Consider the following 24,012-nt stretch of genomic DNA (forward strand, 5'->3'; position numbering starts at 1 on the left):
GGTAAAAATATATAAGTAAATGTGTAGTGAGGGAGAATTCTGGGAAAAGGAGTAGGAAGTGAAAGAATATGAATAAAATATTGTATGAAAAACTTACAAACAAAACAAAACAAACAATGCTTTGGAAAGTACATCTATTTTCAAATAACATTAACTAAGAGTTCTCTCTGCTATATAGAAAAAAAACTGACTTCTGCGTATTGAACAGCTAACCAGCTAATTTGCTCACTTCTCAGAGCTTTCCTCTTTGCAATTTTCCTATAAGATCTGCTGTTGGGATGGACATGTCCTATCCACTTCCAGCCCACTTCTCACTGAAACTCTATTCCCTAGTGTGTTATGGGCTTTGGGACGAAACTGGGTCAAAAGCATTGCAGTGAAACCCTTGTACATAGAAATAGAGAAGAACTTCTATGTGCTCTGTCATCTATGTATAGTATTTGTATGATAGGTGTATTTGTGTATGTGTATTGTGTGGTGTGTGTGTGTCTGTGTGTGTGTGTGTGTGTGTGTGTGTGTATACCTTTTCTTTATTTCCTTCTAACAGATTGGTGTACAAATACATGAGGTGAATCTGCAAACCAGAAAGGAAGTCCTTACTGCTACCCATTCATGTTGTATGCAACTCCTCCCTAGTTGCACATGGCCTTGCAGAGGGTCTGAAGTGTATATCCCAGAGAAGACTCTGGGAGGGGACCTCCAACTTGCATGCATGTATGTAGAAGACATCAAACTCACTGGGTACTAACTTTTCTGGTCCATTTTTGCAGGAAGAAACACCCACACCTCTGTGGGTAACCACCAACCTAAGCTCTTTAAGTGAACCCTATACACTCATTGGTTCCCAGAGTGGATCCTGCTGCATGTGTCACTGGGAGCTGAGGAAGGAGGGTAGATATTAAGTCTCCCCAGGGGAAGAAATACTATTGACACCCAATCTCATAAACTTTTACTTCTTTTAATATGTCAGGGCAGGAGGTGTCTAGCAGGACCTTACTCTACCATGATATGTGGGTCATTACAAGAGGAGGAATGTCCAGCAGGACCCTATACCTATCCCTGTATTTCAGGTGACACTGTCATCAGGGGGTTGTCTAGCAGGTTCTGGTACCTGGCATTGTACATGCCACAGTAGAAGAGATGCTGTCAAGGCAGGACTTTTATCTAGAAATCTATTGAGTGTCCTACATGTCTTGAGCTAGCAAATATCTACAGGGTGTTAACAGGGAGGGAGGTACATGCTCTATACATACATAAGTCTCTGGGTTATTAGGCCCTGTTGCATACCAAGTGCAACTTCACCTGCCAACAGAGTGCTATGATCAGTTCCAGCTAGCAAGCTCTTCCCTGCCACACATAATATGCTGGTAATCTGGCCTCACCATACCACACTATCCCACCACAGTACTTGAACTTCTCTCCGCAGGACACTTATTATCCAGGGCAAATTCACACAATGTGATGTTGCTGTGTGCAACGCTGTTCTCATTGGTTAGTGAACAGAACACATCATCTGTGCGAGGAAGTGCCATGACTGTTCCAACTGTACACAACCTTCCTTCTCAGTGTGGTTCACCAGATCTCCCTCGGCAGCCTGTTCCAGCACCATAAAGATATGGTTTCTGGTTTGGAGTATGTGGAACAGCTTCATTATATTTGGATGCCTATCTCAGTCAGGTTGCCTGAGTCATTTTTCGTATCCCTTTCCTGGATTCTGAAAGTGGCCCACACATCCTTGTTGAGATGGCACAGCTGAGGAAAGTAGCTTTCATCAAGGGTCATGAAAATGAGATGATCTGAAAGGGGCACACTTTTGGAGGACCTGGTCTACATGTTAGCTTCATTGTTGCCTGCTCTGTATATTTGCTTGAATGTTGCTTGACAATTTCCATCCTAACACCAGATGACAAAACCCTGAGATGAAAACCATGATATTTTATGCAAGAGAAACAGGTCAGGAAACAAGATTTACTGCTCTCATTTCACACTTGGAAAAGTGAGAGGGAGTTGAGATGGTTCCACGGTGCACTTCAGATTCATAGAAAAATAACAGCAAAAACAAAACAAAACACAATACCCTAAAGCAGTAGCAGAACCTAACCAAACAGACCAAAATGAACAATGAAAAAATTGCATGGTCCTTGGAAAATCATGTGAAACTGAGGAAGAATTACTACAACTAAAATGAGATGATAGAGAACAAAACTCTAGATACTTGGAAGAAATACTATAGCAGATACAATAAGGCTTTAAGAACCATTAGAACAGATCTAAGAATCTATAGAATAGATAGAGCAAACTTATGACACAATCCCATGTGAATGAGGTAGAAATGGATAAATTTCCAACTACATATAAAATGCCTGAATAGATCAGTAAAAGGCAATGAAGAAATATTAATAAACAAATACAAATCAACAAAGTGCCCAAGACCACAAATATTCTTGAATGAAAACTCCCAGGTGTTTAAAGAACACCAAAGTTCCTAAAATAATTCCATAAAATGGAAGGGAAGAGACACTTCCCAATGTGTCCCAGAAAGCCAACGTTACGCTGTAACCAAAATCAGATAAAGTGAAAATAGGTGCTGGTTCTTTAATGGATAGAGTTGGTTACCACCAGACCTGATGACCCAAGTTTTATTTCTCATGCCCACATGATGGATTGAGAGATCTGTCCTCACAATTTGTCCTCTGATTTTCACATGTGTGCAGACACACATATGCAATTAAAACTACAATAACCAAATATTATGTCAAAATTTCCATGTAAAAATGTGAAAACCTAACAAGACTGCTTGATACTTCACGATAGTTCAACACACATTTAAAAAATCATATTCATGATCAAGATCATTCATGAATATGGAATGAGTCTTAAATACACAGATCCTTAAATTAAAAACATATGAAGCATAATCAAGACCAAAAAAAGTGTGTAGCCTTAAGAATGTCCTTTTGTCCTTTTCCAGAAAGTAGGTGGAAGTACAGATCCTGCTCCATGTGACAAGCCAAGTCCTTAAAGACAAATGTGCTGTGTTTTCTCTCCTATGCAGAATGTGCATGTTTGGTGGAGCCTGGAAACAAGAGGACATGAAAGAGGGGAGAGTTCTGCTTCTCTAGTGTGTTCCATAGGGCATGTGCTGGCCTGGGGTCTGGTTGTCTCAGTCACTACCGACTGTCCAGGGAGTGCTGCACAGGGTCCTGGGAGCTTCAGAATCCAGACTCTTGCAGCCCCAAAACATCCATTAACCAATCAGCGGGGAGAGAGACTCAATGCCTAGGACCCGACCTAATTGATTCAGACAAGATGAGAAGGCATGGTGAGGGACCCACCTCACTAGCAAGCCTGGTGTGGATGCTCATCTTTTTTCCTCTTAGTGGTAGCTCCTTTCAGCCCAACTCTTTGGGAGGTTGTTCCATAACCATGTGGGTTCACAGAACATAAAGGACAGTGTACATGAACCTCAGGGCAAACAAAGTCTGTTCCTCCATTGAAAACAACCCTAGAGCACCTCCCCCACCAAAAAAGGGACAGAAACCAAAAAACTGTACAGAACAAAGTTCTCCAAAAATCCTCACCACCAGGGTAATTAAAAATGTCAGACACACTGTCCCCTGAGATAATGCTGTGAAAGAGCTAAAGTGTTTTACACACACACACACACACACACACACACACACACACACACAAAACCACATGCACATTCACACACGCACACTGCATAATTCAAGATTCCAAGATGCAATGGCACTTCTCAGGAGCAATAAACATTTTGTTCCTATGTGGGAGGCATCTGGAACTCCCTTCAGGCTGGCATAACTTTCTGTCTGACCCTCAGGCCTGGGTACACAGTAGACTTAATGTGTATGCACTAGCCAGTGCAGCAGGACCTGTCACTATGTCCTCAGGAGTTTCTTATATCTACATATAAACCTGGGATCACACAAGGTAATCAAAGTCTGTTTTCAAAAGCCTTGCCCTGGTTTTTAGGTACCCAGAAAGATACTTAGATAAAATTCCTTCCCAGGCACCTCCTGGTCTGTGGACTCTGAGGAAAGAGTCTCTAACAGGCCTGACTCATAGCCTGGGGCTCTGAGTGTGGGATCTCCAGACCATCAGTGTCAGCCTGCCTTCGTTCATAGCAGAGAATAGGTGTCAAATGTGTCTATGTTGAGAAGTGGGGATTACTAGGAGACCTGGTTCTTCCTCTACTCCTCTTTAGTTAATTGTTGAGAGAAATATGAATTCTTTACTTGTATGCAAAAGCCTGGGATTCATCAGGAGACATGAACCTGGAAGCAATAGCACCTGGATGCTGGTGTACAGTAGTATTTTGCAACATGTAAGAGCAGAGGCTCCTGGTCCCTTGGCAAGCAAATCTCTGGCACACCTGGCATCACCAGCACGGAAGACTGCATTCGAATCCACAGACACACCTTTAGATGAAGAAGTCAGGAGGGAGATGAGTCTGCTACAGGAGGCTAGATACAGACCTGGAATTTAAGAGACCCTGGGTGAGTGCTTCCCCTTCCCTGAACCTGGTTGCTTTCGATAAATATGGCAGAGGAACAAAGAGCAGCCTCTTCCAGAGCATTGATGCTCATGCCAAGCACACGACAGTGGGACCCTGCCAACCCAGGGCTGAGAGCTGCAGTTTACACAGAGATATGCCAGCTTTCAGGTCCAGAAGACATGAGGTGAGAGTGACCAGAGGCATGGTGATCCCTACACTAGTACACTTTAAGCATGGCTGACAGCCTGGCAACACTGCACCTCCCAGCTGGACTTCCCAGGCCTCTGCTCATGAAGATGATGGACAGGCAATTAAGGCCTGTCCTCTTCCCATGCCAGTTACAATAAACTCGGGCTTGCAGGGAATAGGAATAGTGTTTGACACCAATTTAGAGACAGAAATAATCAGCATTTGTATGAGCCCATAGCCTGCTGCATCAGCTGTGTAGGCCACCACATCTAGCAGAGCAGCTGACAACAGGGTGTAGTGGCTGTCCTTCATGCTTCCCATATAAACAACCTCTCTGCAAGCTCCTCTCCCTGAATGCACCCAAGGACAGCACCCACCACTTATCAAAGAGACTCCTGGTCTTTTTTAGTTACTAGTCAGCAAACAAGTCCCAGGAATGCTGTTTCTCGAATCCCGTCTATGGCAGAATGCTCCAGCCAGGCCAGCTCTCACCTCCCAACATCCTCGTTCATGATGTCCAGACTCATAGAATGTGAGAATAAAGCAGAGGTTGACTTCATTCCACTCTCCTGAGAGAAAAAAGAAGGCATATGATTCTTTTTTGTTGTTTTGTTTTTCAAGGCAGGGTTTCTCTGTATAGCCCTGGCTGTCCTGGACCTCACTCTGTAGACCAGGCTGGCCTTGAATTCAGAAATCTGCCTTCCTCTGCCTCCCAAGTGCTGGGATTAAAGGCCTGGGCCACACTTCCTGGCAAAGTACATGATTCTTAAAAGAATCTCCTTGAAAGCATGTTCCATAAACTGAGCTCACATGTCCAGGAAGCCAGCTGTTTAAGGATTGCAGGGGAAATACAGCTGACCCCACCACTGAAAACTGGTGTTTGCAAAAATGCACAACAGAGCTCACACTTTCAAAAACATTATCTAGAGAAAATTGCTAACTACCCCATACTGCCCCTGCAAACCCCCTTTCCCAATTAATGAACATTAGATGCAAAACTCCTGCTTTGTATGCAGGCTAAATCATCTCAGTCTTATGTGCCCTGCCATCTTGTAGCAGCATATACTATCCTAAGCATCCATATGCCCCACCCATAGAATTTATTAGAAATCAGGACCTATTACACACATCACTGGGGGCAGCCAGGTGTTTCATCAGACTCTCATGGACACCTCCATATCAGTACCAGGTACTGACATGCCTCCATGTCACAGACAGGGACTCTTAACAGTGTAGTAAAGCAGTGCCAGGCTGATGGCATCCAGGAGGGCCTGTTACATAGCAGTATATGATTGATGTGCTGTGTTGAGTACGAAACATATCAGGTTCAGCTTGTCCCCCCTGCAATCCAAAAAAAAAAAAAGTTGGATATAGAATATTGTTACACACCTCACACCTCACATAAGCAACTAGCTATCAGACCCTCTGGTCTTCTACACATTCTGCAGGCACTGCTAATGAACAGCCCTAGTATAACCACATTGCTTTTGAAAACACTCAACAGGCACTGATGCGTGGCAAGCCACCCCTGAACCTACACTCACTGATAATTGCTGAACTCTTCGCAGAACTATCACTGGACTCTCAAACCTCTAGCTACTGAATAATGACACAGAAACTTATATTTGTTTATTGTAGCTTGGGCCTTAGCTTGCTACCCCACAACAAGCATGTATAACTTCATTAACCCATTTATTCTAATTCACATTTCTCACATGTCTCATACCCTCATGTTCAGTACATCTGACTTCCTGCATTTCTGGTTGGAAAATCCCTCCCACCTCAGATTTCTTCCCACAGTTCCTCTCTCATCCCGTAAGTTCCAACTTCTCTACTCTGCACAGATATAGGCTTGCAGCTCTTTATTAAAGCCAGAGAATGCCTTAGGCTAGTAAGGAGGACAGAGATAACCTACACACAGTGCACAGAAATGCTACTCCAGTAAAGTCCCAAGAGGGTGTCATACCCTCTAGCAGACCCCATCACCACCACAACCCCTGCTGGAAATCATCCCCTGACTGACACCCCCTCCATGCTGTCCATCACCATGGGGTCTAAGTGTAAGGATGGGTTGCACAATACTCTAGAGCCGTACATACACAACGATGTGCTAGTCTCCAGTGATCTATGCCCTCTAACAAACCAAACATATGGTCATTGATTTTAGCGCCTCACCTTTGCCACCCAAACTACACTGGACTCCCATGTACTACTAAAGGTCGGCCATGTACTGCCCTCCAACCAAAATTTTTACAAATCAGGCTTTGTTGGAAAACACTCCCAGGCTGTCATTTCAAATACAATGCTGGATATTAGAGCCTTCTACACAAATGTTCTTCTTGCACCCCACGTAGATCACTAAGCATCATGCCCAACTGAACAGTGGGGGTTATGGCCACATATACACATCTAGGTATCAGGTCATGTAGTACTCTTAACCACAAGCACTGTTAGAAGCAGACCTCGCAAGATATGCCCCTCTGTTAAAGCCAAAGCCACAAGTGTTTGGCTGGCCTTGCTGGGCTCACTATCCCTAGACTCTGGAAATTCAAACATACCTCTTGCTATCAGGTCTTCTCCCTCCTTCATCCCTAACCAACATTTACTCTTATGTGTTTTCCCATGATGGTAGTCCTCTGCCATGTTTCAGGTACACATTAGGTTACATGACAGCAGTACACACACACACACACACACACACAAAGACTGCTAGGAATCAGGTCCTCCTGGATACTTCCCCTGTCTCTGCCACAACATACACATTGTTATGCACTGGGCTCTCTTGGACAACCTTCATCAACCCTCCATACAATGTTACCTTGCCCTATTGGACTCTACCCAGCATACTGTGATAGGAGCAAGGTTTTCTTGAACAGGGTCCCTACAACACTGGCAGCAAAATATTTATTTTTAAGCCATACTAACTAGACTTAGCATTTTTGCCATCATTTTTAAACTTACAGGTGTCAGGCCTCCTAGACAACTCCGTCAGCTGACAACCTACATATAATTCAAGGTATCAGGCCCTACTGGACACCCTTCTACCACAAGTGCCATCCTACTATAAAACCCTAAATCTCAGCTGCCACTCACTGCCACCATGGATATACTAAAAGGTATCAGACCATGCCTGGCACAGCCTCAGACCCTGACTGGATACCAGCATAGCCTCACCATCTATAAACTTGTAGGTATCAAGGATCCTTGTCAAACATTCATCCAACATTTCATTATTTATGTAAAAATGAATCAGAGTATGCATCTCTCTTGTGTGAAGATGGTTTTCATCTTTAACAAATACTACAGCAATATTCACACAATACTGTTTTCAAACAAATGAAGGATTATTTGAAGTAAATATTGATGGACACATCAGTATTGCAAGTAGAGACACAGTTTAGGTCCTGTGAAAATGTTCTCAATTGAAAACTTTGGTCCTGAATGGATGAAGTTTAAAGGACCTTTGCTCTTCACCACAAAGACTGACAGCCTCCTGCTGTGTGGGTCACAGAGAAACCCTGATAATCTCATGATGGCCTGGGTGATCCTAACCACTAAAAGATCATTGGCACTGAGGTCCCAGGGTTCCCAAGGTCAGAATATGTGACTAGGTAAATGTCTCAGGAAGACACACACAGCCCTGAGCTCACCCATACTCAAGTTATAAGATATCCTGGTAGACCACCATCTCTACTACACTGTCATCTATCAGGATTTGTTAGATACCCCACCCTCCTAACATCAAATCCCCAAATAATATTAGTCAGAATGGCTAAGATAAAAAATTCAAGTGACAGCAGATGCTGGCAAGGATGTGGAGAAAGAGGAACACTCCTCCATTGTTGGTGGGATTGCAAGCTTGTACAACCACTCTGGAAATCAGTCTAGTGGTTCCTCAGAAAATTGGACATAGTACTACTGGAGGATCCTGCAATACCTCTCCTGGGCATATATCCAGAAGATGTTCCAACCGGTAAGAAGGACACATGCTCCACTATGTTCATAGCAGCCTTATTTATAATAGCCAGAAGCTGGAAAGAACCCAGATGCCCCTCAACAGAGGAATGGATACAGAAAATGTGGTACATTTACATAATGGAGTACTACTTAGCTATTAAAAACAATGAATTTATGAAATTCCTAGGCAAATGAATGAACCTGGAGGGCATCATCCTGAGTGAGGTAACACAATCACAAAAGAACTCACATGATATGTACTCACTGATAAGTGGATATTAGCCCAGAATCTTAGAATACCCAAGATACAAGATAACAATTTGCAAAAGACATGAAACTGAAGAAGAATGAAGACCAATGTCTGGACACTTTGCCTCTTCTTAGAATTGGGAACAAAACACCCATGGAAGGAGTTACAGAGACAAAGTTTAGAGCTGAGACAAAAGCCTGGACCATCTAGAGACTGCCATACCCGGGGATCCATCCCATAATCAGCCTCCAAACGCTGACACCATTGCATACACCAGCAAGATTTTGCTGAAAGGACCCTGATATAGCTGTCTCTTGTGAGGCGCTGCCAATGCCTGGCAAACACAGAAGTGAATGCTCACAGTCAGCTATTGGATGAAACACAGGGCCCCCAATGGAGGAGCTAGAGAAAGTATTCAAGGAGCTAAAGGGGTCTGCAACCCAAAAGGTGGAACAACAATATGAACTAACCCCAGACCTCCTGTCTCTAGCTGCATATGTAGCAGAAGATGGCCTGGTCGGCCATCATTGGGAAGCGAGGCCCCTTGGTCTTGCCAGCTTTATATGCCCAAGTACAGGGGAATGCCAGGGCCAGGAAGAGGGAGTCGGTGGGTTATGGAGTGAGCGGGGTGGTATGGGGGACTTTTGGGATAGCATTTGAAATTTAAATGAAGAAAATACCTAATAAAAGATATAAAATAAATTCCACTCAATATCCTATCATACACTGTACATAACAGTAAGCAAGATTTCTATAATGTACATATATTTTTCAGTTCTGATAGCTCTCCTAATAATTATCATTTATTAGAGATCACTTCTCATTCTGCCCAATACCTTTTCTCTTCATGGACTGTTCATGACTAGGTTGTAAAGCATCCAACTTAGAAGCTCATCATTCTTACAAACCTCCTCTCTATGAAAGTTCCAGGACTCAGTGTCTTGATTCTTTGTCAATCTTATCTCTTGATTTCTACTTAAAATAAGAGAATATCTGTTTGTTCTGTGAATTGCTTTTTTAAAAATTAAGAGAAAAAATAAAATAAAAATAAATCTTTCCGAACAATAAAATTTCACATGGCTACTCAAGTGTCATCAGAGGTGGATTTTGGTATATGGTAAAAAAAAAAAAAAAGCCTTCATTAGAAAGAATTAAAATATTTTAAATTTATGCATTGAAGATTTATAAAAAATCATGGGTTAGATGTTAAATAATAATTGACCATATAGGGCTGGAGGGTTAGCTCAGCAGTAAAGGGCACTGACATTTAAAGATTTAAAGATTTAAAGATTTCTTAACCTGCTCATGGAAATATGCCACTAGCCTTGGACGACCTCCCCCATTGAATACATCCTTTTAGAATTGTTATAGTTTGATGATTGAAATTAATAATGATATTACTTGTTCTGTTTGTGATTGTTTCACTGGATACAGTTTCTAAGAGATATCTTTGTGCTATAATATTCCAAATGATGTTTTTGGTATTTGTGATTTTTTCACTTGATACAGTTTTTAAGAGATGTAATGTTTGGTTTTTAATGTATAAAATTCCCTGCTAAAGAGCTACAAAGTATGCTCAGATTCAAACTGCCTCTGTGTTTGTTTCTGTTTGTCACCACCTAATCCTTACCCATGTGGCCTTGATAACCCACATCTGAGGGACCCCCATACACAGCTGGGGTGGTCCATGGCAGTATGTAATCACTGATAGGTGGATATTACCCCAGAATTCATAATACCCAAGATACAATCCACAAATCACATGAAGCTCAAGAACAAGGAAGACCAAAGTGTGGATACTTCAATCCTTCTTAGAAGGGGATCAAAATACCAGTGGGAGGAGATACTGAGACAAAGCATAGAAAAGAAACTGAAGGAAAGGCCATTCAGAGATTGTCCCACTGGGGACCCATCCCATATACAGTCACTAAAGCCAGACACTATAGTGGATTTCAACGAGTGCTTGCTGACAGGACCCTGATATAGCTGTCTTCTGAGAGGATCTGCTAGTGCCTGACAAAGAAGTGAATGCTCACAGCCATCCACTGGACTGAGCACAGGGTCCCCAGTGGAGGAGGTAGAAAAAGGACCAATAGAGCTAAAGGGGTTTGCAGGCCCATAGGAGAAACAACAATATGAACCAACCAGTACCACCAGAACTCCCAGGGACTAAACCATCAACCAAAGGGTACCCATGGCTCCAGCTACCTATGTAGTAGAGGATGGCCTTGTGGGACATCAATGAGAGGAGAGGCCCTTGATCCTGTGACAGCTTGATGCCCCAGTATACCAGAATGCCAGGACAGACAAGCAGGAGTAGGTGGATTTAGTGAGTGGGGAGGGTGGGGGGAAGATAGGATAGAGGGGTTTTCGGAGGGGAAATGAAGAAAGGGGATAAAATTTGAAATCCAAATAAAGAAAATATCTAATAAAAATAAAAAAAAACAAAACAAGTGGACATAGCAGAATGAACTCACACCTCTCCTGTCACTGTACCCTATTCCTGGGCCTCCCTCAGAGTGGGCACATGAAGGACAGGGCTGTCCTCTTGAAAGCACATTTGACCATGAATTAAGTCTGTTATATAATGTCATATATATTGTTGGGCCCCATTTTGGCCCTGGTTTGGGCCTTGAGGACCAACCCCGAACCTGGCTCGAGTTTTGAGGCCTGTCTCAGTCATTCCAAATAGGAATGACTCAGCAAGACCTCTTTGGTGTTGCCTCTGGCCTACCATTGCTGATGTAGAGCTATGCCATTGGCCCTGTCAGTCACTACATACCCTCCACCACCTTTCCCCCGCCTCCTATATCATCTTACCCCACCAAAAATCCCCCTATGTTCTGAACTTATATAAGTGAGAGGCTGATGTCATAAAATTTAGTTCCTGTTTCAACAAGATTCCAGGCTGTGTGTGTTTGTTTTGGGTCATCAACATTAACCATCCTCCTCAGCCCCGTAGAGACCCTGCAGGACCTCTCTCCTCTCACCTGGACCTGCCAACAAGGAACCAGATAGATATACATAGATGTAGATATAGATATAGATACAGATACAGACACAGATAAAGATACAGATATGGATATGGATACAGATATAAATATAGATATATAACACAACTATGCACAAGGGTCTAAATATACCCATAGGTGAAAAGTTAATTGGAGGAAAGGGGAACCAGAAAGCACCTGAGGAGTACTGAGGCTGTCCATCACCATTTTTTGCATCCTGTTTGCACACAAGCTGATGAACCTGGGGTCAAACACTGCACTGCCATTCAATCTTGGTCATCAGTGGACTGAAACCCCTATTATGTCCTGTTTTGAGGGCCCTGAGCAGGCCCAACTATTTCCGCTTAGGTTCTATTCAGGGGCCTTGTTTGTAGCGCCTTCCTGGAACTAGCCTCCTGTTTAACACAAGAACAGTGTGTCTAAGCTAAGGAAAGCCTGAGTACTCAGGCTGGTTAATGTCCTCTAAACACAATCTGTCCACCACAAGAATGGAGGATCCACCTTTGGAAAAAGAGGAGGTAGACCTGGGATTATCCCTGCACCATCACACTTCAGCAGTGTAGATGGCTCATCAGAGAAAATGGAGCCTTGTGGCAGGGAGGCCCTCTCAGGTTTCAGGGCCAAGCTGATATCCCAGCCAGAGATGCTTTTACTGGTAATTCTCAACCTGAGGGTCATAACCACTTTGGAGGTTGTAGATCAGATATCCTGAATATCAGATATTTACATGATGATTCAAAAGAGTACAATATTTACAGGTTGGAGGCAGCAATGAAGTAATCTTATGGTTGAAGTGTCACCACATCATGAGGAACTGTATTAAAATGTTGCAGAGTCAGGAAGGTTGAAAACCACTGGCTTATAGGAAGGAGATAAGGCAGGAATGCCAAAGGGACACGGAACTATGTAATGCTATAGTGTTTTGATCAGTGACTCCTGCTTACACTGAGTGAATTGTACATAGAATCCCAACATTACTTGAACATGAAGTCTATAAGAAACAGCTTCAAACTTCAAACGGGTCCATGTGTGCCCTTTGCCCAGGAACTGAAACAAGTCTCAGTGTCCATTGTGGTGTCCTTAGACATTGTCAGTGGTATTCTTAGCCACCCTGCAAGGAAGGCACCATCTGGAATCTGCTATAAGGTAATGTCTTCTCTTTTGTCTGTCATTTATGTTTTTAGGGTATCTGCTCCATGAACATAAATTGAATAAGCCCAGGAGTGTGGTGCATGCTTAGGAGTTTAGTGAAGTCCTATACTGAGCATGCTCAGGGCACTAGTGTCTTCCTGCATGGAGCATGTGCAGGGAGAGACCCACACTTCTACCCATATGCACAGGCTCATGGAGTGAAGTGCCCATGCTTTACTTGCTGGAGCAGGATGTGGCTTCCCAAATTGGATGCCAATGCTCTCCTCATCCCCTTCAGGTAATAAACCTTCCTCCTCTCTTTTGTCTCATCTCTGCTTAGTTTCTCTTTCACTCACTGCCAGGAGGACCCTTGGTATTTGTCTTGCATTTAGACAATCAGTGTAGCCCACACAGCAGGCATCTGCCATGCTGCTCTCTCCCTTTCTTCTGCATCAGTGACATGACCTGCTGGGCCTACACAGTTGTGCCTACTTCAGGACAGTGAATGCCCTTCAGGGATAGAGAGTTAGTGGTGGACTTACTCCTCATATGCACATTAGCAGTGTCCTGGGTAGGAAACAGGAATATGGATGGCCCTTCCTCAAGTTGTCCCATCCAGGGGACAGGTGCCAAGGTACGTTCACCTCTCAAGGCTCAGCTGAAACACTTTCACATCCTGTTCAGGAATTTTGTTACAGCATCTGCTGGAAAAGATAAGACATGACCATTCAGCCTAATAAATGGGCAAATGGAGCCAAAGGGGCTTATTTCCCTTGGGTGGCTCACCTGGTGCTGGTGGTCCAGGTTCCAGGACATGTTGCAAACCCAAGTCAGGGGTTGGGATGAGGGAACCGTTCTTGACCAGCATGACCAGGACATCATGGTTGGAGCTCCTGGAAGCTGATGGAGCATAGATCTAGTAGCTAAATTCCAGCAACTGGAGGAAGGACACAGGCACTTGTATCCAGAGTTGCATTGTTGGCTGGTGGGTGGTCAGGCATATGTCCCCTTGAATCTTGAGCCTAGCTCCTTCCTTAACCTCTCAGTCCTTGTCAGGATACTCCCTGCTCCCATGGTTCAACACCCACAGAGATGGGCCTTTTCTCCTTCATCTCTTGAGAGACACAGGAAACAGACTGTTGGAAAGGTTAAAATACCTCACTGATGCAGTCCTGAGTAGCCCTCAGCAGTATCAACAGCATCCTCTAACACTCTTGTAAACACATTCTGGGCCAGGAAAAGCCATCACCCATGTGGGCCTGGCCAAAGAGAGGTGGCAAAGGCCTCCTTTAGAATCTGAGCATGCATGAGTAATTATGAAGGACGGATCAGTTTCTGACAAGTCCAGAAACTGTGTGTCCCTCCACTTGGTCATAGAACTGTCCACCTTTACAGGAAGGTAAGGAGTACACCCAACTCTGCATTCATTCCTTGCAACCTTAACTCTCTAGGACATTGTCTAAAACATGTCAGCAGGCTCTACCATATTCCATGTGTTCAATGTGTCTGACAGCAAGTTTGCTTCCCCTTACTGAATAGAAATCACAGCATGAGGATTGAAGACACAAGCACGTATGTGAACCTGCTGCACCTTGCCGCTGCCCAAAAGTCATGTGTGAAATACATCCTCTTCCAACATGATCCAGTAGATATGAGGACTAGCAGGGCAAACCTGCCAACACACACACACACACACACACACACACACACACACACACACACACACAAACAAACACACTGCTAGCTATGATACCATGCTGCTGCTGCCCACCTCCCTTACACTGCTAGGAATGAACCATGAAAGAAGGAGGGCAGGGTTGTCAGAAGATGCATAACAACTCCTGAACCACAACAGTAAAGTAGCAGAGGGTGGAAGTGTGCATCAGGATGCCCAGTGTGCTCTGAGAGCTGGCAGAGGATGTGAGTTCGCTACATGGATCAAGGGATACCAATAGGCTCTGATATACTAGTGTACATGGGACAAGCTGGGCAGCTGGGGAAAGGCTGGATACCTAGAAATTTCTATGGGAAAATAGCAGGTCAGTGTCCAACATGACTTGAAAATGTGCAATGTGTGCAGATGGAAATGACTGGAAAAAGGGGATCATGCCTCCCTAGGTCCGGTCCGTCCACACTTTGTGTATTGGGTAGGTACAGTAGGACCTGACACTATACAAAGCACAGTGGTGGCAGGAGGAAGGGGTCCTGTTTCTTCACAGTGCCTTGAGTTTGGTAGTTGAATTCCTAACAAGACTAAATCTTAGCAGTGAACACAGGAGGTTAGGCAGCAAGGTCTGATTCCTAGCAATGTATGTGAGGTAGGGTGGTCTCACAGGGTATAAGACTTAGTATTGTATGTGGGGTGAGGTAGAGTGGATTTACCAGCATAGACTGAAACATAGCAGCATCTTTATGAGTGATGGGTACAGGGAGGGAATGTGTCCAACAGGGTCGGATAAAAACCCATTACACAATAGTGAGGATTTGGTTCCCTGAGCATCTGTTTTATGACAGTATATATAGGGATCTAAGTGCTTGCCAGCAGCACTTGCAATCTACCAGTTTACGTGGGGCAGGGCCCAGTAGGTCCTGAGTTATGGATGGTTGTATCCACCCAGTTATATGCAGCTGGAGTTGATAGCTTCTAGTGTATATGATATATCTGTGAGGGAGGTGTCAGCAATGTCTGATACCTATAAGTTTATAATATTTATAATATCGACTCTCCCATGCTGCTGCCCCAAATACAATGATAATTTTCAGGCAGGGTTGGACACACTCATTTAGAACCCATGTAATGTTTAAGGTGTCAGGACTCAAAGGACAACACACCAGAGTGGCTACACCACTTACTATACCAGATGACAGATGCTACTGGACAAAACAACTCCCTGCTGCTATCTGAAAAGCACAAGCAAGCTATCAGGCCCTACAGCTTATCTCCTGATGCAGCCCCACTTATAGTGCCATATTGAGATCCTTCTGGACACTCTCCACCATCCACATGACATACACTGAGGTTTGAAGCCCTCTAGGACATCCCTTCCTCTATCACAGACAACTGCTAGGCCCTAGGTCCTGTTGCACTCACCTTTCCCCTTTCCCACAGCCCTAAATACACTGCTTTTATCACTCAATGCTGGGTGCCCACACACACAGTGCTATTTTCAGGCAAGGATGTCCATTCAGGCAAGGTGGACACCTAAAGCCACCTTCCCACATAGCATTCAGGTGTCTAGGCCTTCCTAAATACCCCTTCCCTGAGGATACCAATCCACACACAGTGCTAGCTATCTGACATTACTAGAAATTCCATTGATACTGCCACACAGCTTGGCATAGGGGACAGCATGTTGGCATTGTACACACACTGACTCTTGAGGGGATGTCCATCAAGACTGATGTCCTAGTTTATCCAGCAGGGCCTATGACATAGTAGATTATGGTCTGTGAATGGGGTACAGGAGTCTCTATCAAGGCCTGATAACTATTGTTGTAGTAGGTACAGATTGGAGCTGATGTCTAAGAGGGTCCTGACACCGAGAAGGACATGTGAGCTTCATTAATGTGAGGCTGTCAAGCAGGGCCCAGGACAGAGTAGTGAGTTGATGGTACAGTGGCAGGGAGTATCCATCAGGGCCTGATGACTATCAGTCAATATGAGGGTTTGTCAGGGATCAGGACCGGATACACAGAACTAATGTGATGCATATGTTGGTGACCTGTTCAGCATGCTTCAATACCCAGCAGTCAGGGTGGTGTTTGGTGGGAAGTCGTGCATGGCCCAATACTTAGGAATATATTCAAGGCACTGGGGAGGTTGTACAGTAATTCCTGGTGCCTCCAAGTACAAGTGCTATTTAACAGTGCATTACACCTGGGGTATATGCCAGGACAGGAGGTGTCCTACACGATGTGAATCTAGCACTATATGTTGGTTAATGGCAGGGGGTGGAATGACAAGCAAGCCCTGATACCTGTCCCTGTATTTCTGGTGGCAATGTGGTTTGGGGAAATCCTAACAGGTTCTGGCACCTGGCATTGTATATGAGACAGCAAAATAGCTGCTGTCTAGCCAGGACTGATATCTAGAAATCTATATGTTGATTGTCCTTCAGGTACTTGAAGTAACAATGTATATAGGGTGTTAATGTAAGGCTGTAGGAGATCAAGTCCTGTTGATCACCCCATCCCATACTACCTGACAAAACAGTGCTATGATCAGATCATTAGAGAGTCCCTCTCTGCCACACACAATATATTGGGAATCTGATGTCACCTCACCACACACTATACCACTACCACCCTTGAACTATTGCCCAGAGGGACCTTTGATGGCCAGCCCAAATACATACAATTTCATGTCCCTGTGTGCAATGGTGTTCCCATGGCATAGTGAACTGAACACATCTGCCTGTGGATGTGCTGAGCCTGCTCCTCCTGAAAACTGTCAACCTTCTGTGGCTCAATACATCTCCCTCTGCTGTACATTCTATCACCATAAAGATGCATTTCTGCTGTGGAGCAGCTTCATGATGTTTGGATGGTCCAGAAGCTTAATTTGTCAGTTTCAGTCCTGTTCTCTGTGTCATTTTTCTCATCCCTTTCAGAAGATCCTGACAGCAGACCACACCTCTTTGAGGAGGTGGCAGAGCCATGTAAAGCTGCCTTTACTGAAGCTCCTGAGGTGACCCAACAGGGTCACATTTTCAGAGGGCCTGACCTCCAGGTCCAGCTGCATCACTGCCTGCTCTCCTCACTTCCCTGCAAGCTGCTTAATAATTTCCACCCTAATATCAGCTGACAAACAATGAGATGAAAACCATGGTATTAAAAACAAGAGAAGCAGGTTTGGAAGAAGCCTTACTGTTCTCAATTCCCACATAGAAAAGTAAGAGAGAGGTAAGATGGTCCCATAGTGCACTTCTGGGTCATAGAAAACTAACAACACAAAACTGGAATTTACTGGGAATAGCAAGAATCAGGCACCCAGGAACTCCACCTGACCAGTGGAACAGGTTCCTTCCAGTTTGGGCCCATGAGCTGAGCCGACCTTGAGCATAAACTCCACAGTCAGTCCCACAACACCCAGAGGAAGCTCCACTCCCAGGCTCTCTAACAACCCCAGGATTGCAGGTTCACCCATTCTCTGGATTGCAGGATCACAGAATCACAGGATCACAGAAGCAGCTTGACTCCCAGAAGCTCTGACACATCCAGGATCTCACAATCACAGGATCCCAGAATCACAGGATTTCACAATCACAGGTCCCAGAGACAGCTGACCTCTGAGTAGTTGTGACACAACCAGGATCACAGGAAGGACAGGCTCCAGTCAGACATAGCCAGGGTAGGTAGCACTAGAGATAACCAGTTGGTTGGAGGCAAGCATAAGAACATAAGCAACAGAAACCAAGGTTACTTGGTAGCATCAGAACCCAATTCTCCCACTAGAGCAAGCCCTGGATACATCATCACATCAGAAAAGCAAGATTTGAATCTAAAATCACTTTTCATGACAATGATAGAAAACTTTAAGAAGGACATAAATAACTCCCTTGAAGTATAGCAGAACACAGCACAACAGCTAGAAACCCTTAAAGAGGAAACACAAAAATCCCTTAAAGTACAGGAAAACACAATCAAACAGGTGAAGGAAATTAACAAAACCATGCAAGATCTAAAAATGGAAATAGAAACAATAAAGAAATCACAAAGGAAGACAACCGTAGAGTTAGAAAACCTAGGACAGATACCAGGAGTCATAGATGCAAGCATCACCAACAGAATACAAGAAGAGAGAATCTCAGGTGCAGAAGATACCATAGAAATTATTGACACAACAGTCAAAGAAAATGCAAAATCCAAAAGGATCCTAACCCAAAACATCCAGAAAATCCAGGACACAATAAAAGACCACACCTAAGGATAATAGGTATAGAGCAAAGCAAAGATTCCCAACTTAAAGGGCCAGTAATAACTTCAACAAAATTATAGAAAACAAGTTCCCTAACCTAAAGAAAGTTATGCCCATGGACATACAAGAATGCTATAGAACTGCATATAGATTGGACCAGAAAAGGAATTGCTCCTTTCACAAAATAATCAAAACACCAAATGCACTAAACAAAGAAAGAATGTTAAAAGCAGTAAGGGAAAAAGGTCAAGTAACATAGAAAGGCAGACCTATCAGAATTATACCAGACTTCTCACCAGAGAATATGAAAGCTAGAAGATCCTGGGCAGATGTCATACAGACCCTAAGAAATCACAAATTCCAGCCCAGGCTATTATATCCAGCAAAACTGTCAATTATCATAGCTGGAAAAAACAAGATGTTCCATGACAAAACCAAATTTTACACAATATCTTCCCATAGATATGGCCTTACAAAGGATAACAGATGAAAAACACCAACACAGGGAGGGATACTACACCCTAGGAAAAAGCAAGAAAGCAATCTTTCAACAAACTTAAAAGAAGATAGCCACAGAAGCATAATTCTACCTCTAGATACAAAAATAACAAGAAGTAACAATCACGTTTCCTTACTATCTCTTAACATCAATGGACTCAATTCCCCAATAAAATACATAGCATAACAGACTGGCTATGTAAAAAGAGCCCAGCATTTTGCTGCATACAGGAAATCCATCTCAGTGGCAAAGACAGACAATACCTCAGAGTAAAACGTTGGAAAACAATTTTCCAAGCAAATGGTTCCAAGAAACAAGCTGGAGTAGCCATTCTAATATGGAATAAAATCAACTTTCAACCAAAAGTTATCAAAAAAAGATAAGGAAGAACACTTCATACTGGTCAAAGGAAAAATCTACCGAGATGAACTCTCCATTCTGAACATCTATGCTACAAAAGCAAGGGCACTCACATTCATAAAAGAAACTTTACTAAAGCTTAAAGCACACATTGTACCCCTTACAGTAATAGTGGGAGACTTCAACACCCCACTCTCAGCAATGGACACATCATGGAAACAAACTAAACAGAGACACGGTGAAGCTAACAAGTTATGAACCAAATGGATCTAACAGATATTTATAGAACATTTCATCCTAAAGCAAAAGAATATACTTTCTTCTCAGTCCTCATGGTACCTTCGCCTAAATTGACCATATAATCAGTCACAAAACAGATCTCAATACATACAAGAAGAGTGAAATAATCCCATGCACCCTATCAGATCACCACAGACTAAGGCTGGTCTAAAATACCAACAAAACAATGGAAAACACACATACACATGGAAACTGAACAACACTCAACTCAATGATAACTTGGTCAAGGAAGAAATAAAAAAAAAAAACTTAAAGGCCTTTTAGAATTTAATGAAAATGAAGACACATAATACCCAAACTTATGGGACACAATGAAAGCAGTGCTAAGAGGAAAACTCATAGCTCTGAGTGCCTCCCAAAAGAAACTGGAGAGAGCTTACACTAGCAGCTTGACAGCACACCAGAAAGCTCTAGAACAAACAGAAGCAAATACACACAAGAGGAGTAGATGGCAGAAAATAGTCAAACTCAGGGCTGAAATCAACCAAAAAGAAACAAAGAGAACTGTAGAAGAATCAACAAAACCAGGAGCTGGTTCTTTGAAAAAAATCAACAAGATAGATAAACTCTTAGCCAGACAAACCAGAGGGCACAGACACAGAATCATAATTAATAATATCAGAAATGAAAAGAGAGACATAATGAAATATATCTTAAAATAATTATTCTATTTGTTGAATATTAACAGTTGAAAATATTAAAATCATGTTTTACAAACATCATGGAATTATTATTGATAATTTTTGATCACTGTGCTTGAAATTAGCATTTTCTTAATGTTTAACTTCAAAGAGTTTTTTCCATTTAAAAGTATTTAAACTATATTTACTGATAAAATAATTTCTCTCCTAGAAACACTGATAATCTTTTTTAAGCAAACTTATACTTAGATACTGTACACAGACATATAGTGTGTTTTCAATACCTATGTCAGGTGGTATCACCTGAAGGCTTTTGAATATATTTCTTAATGATTCATTTTAATATTTTATGATCTTATACTATGCTTAATTCCTAAAGAATATTTTGTATGTTTTGAAACAATTTAGTATTTAATATTAGATAGTGGATCTCAGATACAGCCAGTGTTAGATGTTCATTAATGATAATTTTAGGGTATGGAAGGCTGTGAATATAAACTTTGAACAAAGTTTTTGTATTTGATTCTCAAAATACTCAATATTATTAACATGTTTGATGTATAAAATGCATTTAAATAATAAAAAAAATTAAAAAAAAAAAAGGAAAAGAACAACAAACACAACCCCAAACCAGTAGCTGATAAAACAGGCTGAAAGTGAGAGTTGAGACTAACCAAACAGAAAATAATGAACATTGAAAAAAAAATCCTGGTCCTTGGAAAGGAGAGAGGAAACTGAGGAAGAATTCCCAAATCTAAGGATATGAGAAAATACAGGGTAAAACTAGAGACAAATGACTGTGATACAGTAGCAGATACAGCAAGGCTCTAACAACCTTTAGAACAGGGCTGGAGAGATGGCTTGGGCTTTGAGAGCAGTGACTGATCTTTCAGAGGTCCAGAGTTTAATTCCCAGCAACCACTTGGTGGCTCACAATCACCTGTAATGGGATCTGATGTCCTCTTCTGGTGTGTCTGAAGACAGCAACAGTGTACTAACTCACAACAAATCAATATATAGATCATAAAAAGGAAAAAAAGAACCATTAGAACATATCTAAGAATCTTTGAAACAGATACAGGAAATCTATACTGCAAACAATTGTGAAACAGGGAGTAATGGACAAATTTCAAAATACATATAAACTGCGTGAATAGATCAAAAACAAGTAATGAAGTTAAAATATTAACTGGAAAAAATCAACAAAACTCCAAGGCTTGACATATTCATAAATGAATTCTACCAGACTTTCAAAGAACACCAATGTTCCTAAGATAATTCCATAAAATAAAAGGGAAGGGACACTTTCCACTGTGTTCCAGAAAGCCAACGTTACCCTATAACCAAAACCAGACAAACAGAAAGCTCGCTGCTTCTGTGGATAGAGTTGCTTACCACCAGACCAGATGATCCAAGTTTTGTTCCTGGAGCCCACATGATGGAATGAGAGAACTGGCCTCACAACTAGTCCTCTGTGCTTCCCATGTGTGCAGACACACACAAACAATTAAAACTACAGTAAACCAAACACTATTACCAACATTTTCATGTGAAAGATGTGACAAACCTTAAGGAGAGTCCGTGATACTTCACAATAAACAACACATTTATAAGCTCATGTTCATGAACATCAGTTCACTCAGGAATATAAGGTGAGTCTGAAATACACGAATCCATAAATAAAAGCATTTGAAGAGTGTACGAGATGAAAAAGGACCTAGCCTTAAGAATAAAAAGTGTCAGCCCAGCATGGTGGCACATGTCTTTAATCATAGCACCTGGGAGGAAGAGGTAGGCATATTTTTGAGTTCGAGGCCAGCCTACAGAGTGAGTTCCAGGACAGACAGGGCTACACAGAGTAAATCCTGTCTTAAACAAACAAACAAACAAAAACAAAGAATGAAAAGTGTCATTTTCCAGAAAATAGGTGGAACTAAGGATAATGCTTCATGTGACAAGCCAAGTCTCTAAAGACAACTGTGGTATGTTCTCATTTCTATGCATAATGTGCCGTTTTGGAGGAACCTGGACATAAAAGGGGTACATGAAAGAGGGCAAGGCTCTGCTTCCCTGTGATGGTCCACAGGGCTTGTGCTGGGCAGGAGCCTGTTTGTCTCAGCCACCCCGAACTGTCCAGGGAGTGCTGCACAGAGTCCTCGGACGTTCAGCATCTATCTTCTGCAGCCCCAAGGCCTCCAATCGCCAGGCAGTGGGAAGAAAGGGTCAGTGCCTACAACACAACTAAAGTGGTTCTGACAAGATGAGAAGGCTGGTTAGGGAGTCACATCAGCAGCAAGACTAGAAAAACTAGGCTGTACCTGGGTGCTGGGGGAGTAGACAGTAGCAGCTCTCCTGAAATCATGCCTGAGGACACTGTCTCTACCTCTGTAGCCCCGGAGTGAAAACTTAACCTCAGTTATAACAGGTCAGTTACCAACTGTCTCAACAACCTCCCACCAACTGTAACTCCTGGTCTATGACCTAATTGGTCACATATCTAGAACCTAGCCAATCAGACTGACTAGCGAACCAGGACTCTCCTGATTGGTCATACTGAGGTCATGTGACTTGTGTACACACATGAGAAGGTTCATGACCCTACCACAAGCAGACAGTCTTATTACAGCAGGGTTAAGGAGAGAGGCTTTGCATGCTCTGTGCTTCCTTTCCAGGACTGTGCCAGCTAGGGTGCACCTCCCCATCCCATTGCCTCTGTGCACAGGAGAGCTCACTTGCTATTGCACTTCCTTTCTCAGGTCCCAAAATACAGACCTATTTCTGAAGGGCAGATTTTAGGTTTGCTCCCAGCTCCGGGTCCTCTCTGAGTACCAAAGCCTTCAATTATGTATTCAGTCAGTGATCCTTCACCTTTCACTAGGGATCACCTACAGGGTCCGGAGGGCAACAAGACTGAAGGAATTCCTGTCTTAAAAAACTCACAGTATAAAAGAAAAAGTGCGACACATTGAAGCAGTGTCTATATCTACAGTGTGTACTGTCCTTTGCCTCAGAGAGGGGGCTCTTAATGCCTGCCCTGCCATGTGTGCTAATAGCATTAACTAGTGGACTCCAAAGGTTTATCATAAAATAGTCATGGCTTGTCATACTTGGTTTTGCTCTCAAAGTATCTACAATTAAATGTTATTTTCCCCTTTCTTTTCTGATCATTCATTGCACTGCTTTAGTGATGAATAATTTTAATCCAGAAATTTTTTTCTCAGCTGTAGCAACTTCCCCAATT

General features: G+C 42.8%; 1 long non-coding RNA gene across 4 annotated transcripts; it reads right to left on the minus strand.

The window, feature by feature from the left end:
* Nucleotides 1–524: 524 nt before the first annotated feature.
* Nucleotides 525–23,324, minus strand: Gm31712. Of its 4 annotated transcripts, none has more exons than XR_003950530.1 (6): nt 23,090–23,324; nt 13,841–14,190; nt 13,597–13,755; nt 5,823–6,046; nt 5,198–5,274; nt 525–4,496 (listed from the first exon to the last, which is right to left on the minus strand). It is a non-coding gene; the product is annotated as a predicted gene, 31712 (long non-coding RNA). The 4 variants fall into 4 exon arrangements; XR_382352.3 differs by having other exon boundaries at nt 525–4,439; nt 5,834–6,046; nt 23,090–23,323; XR_382351.2 differs by having other exon boundaries at nt 5,834–6,046; nt 23,090–23,322.
* Between the last annotated feature and the right edge of the window lie 688 nt (nt 23,325–24,012).

This window comes from Mus musculus, chromosome 13, assembly GCF_000001635.26.
Source record: "Mus musculus strain C57BL/6J chromosome 13, GRCm38.p6 C57BL/6J".
Taxonomy (NCBI): Eukaryota; Metazoa; Chordata; class Mammalia; order Rodentia; family Muridae; genus Mus; species Mus musculus.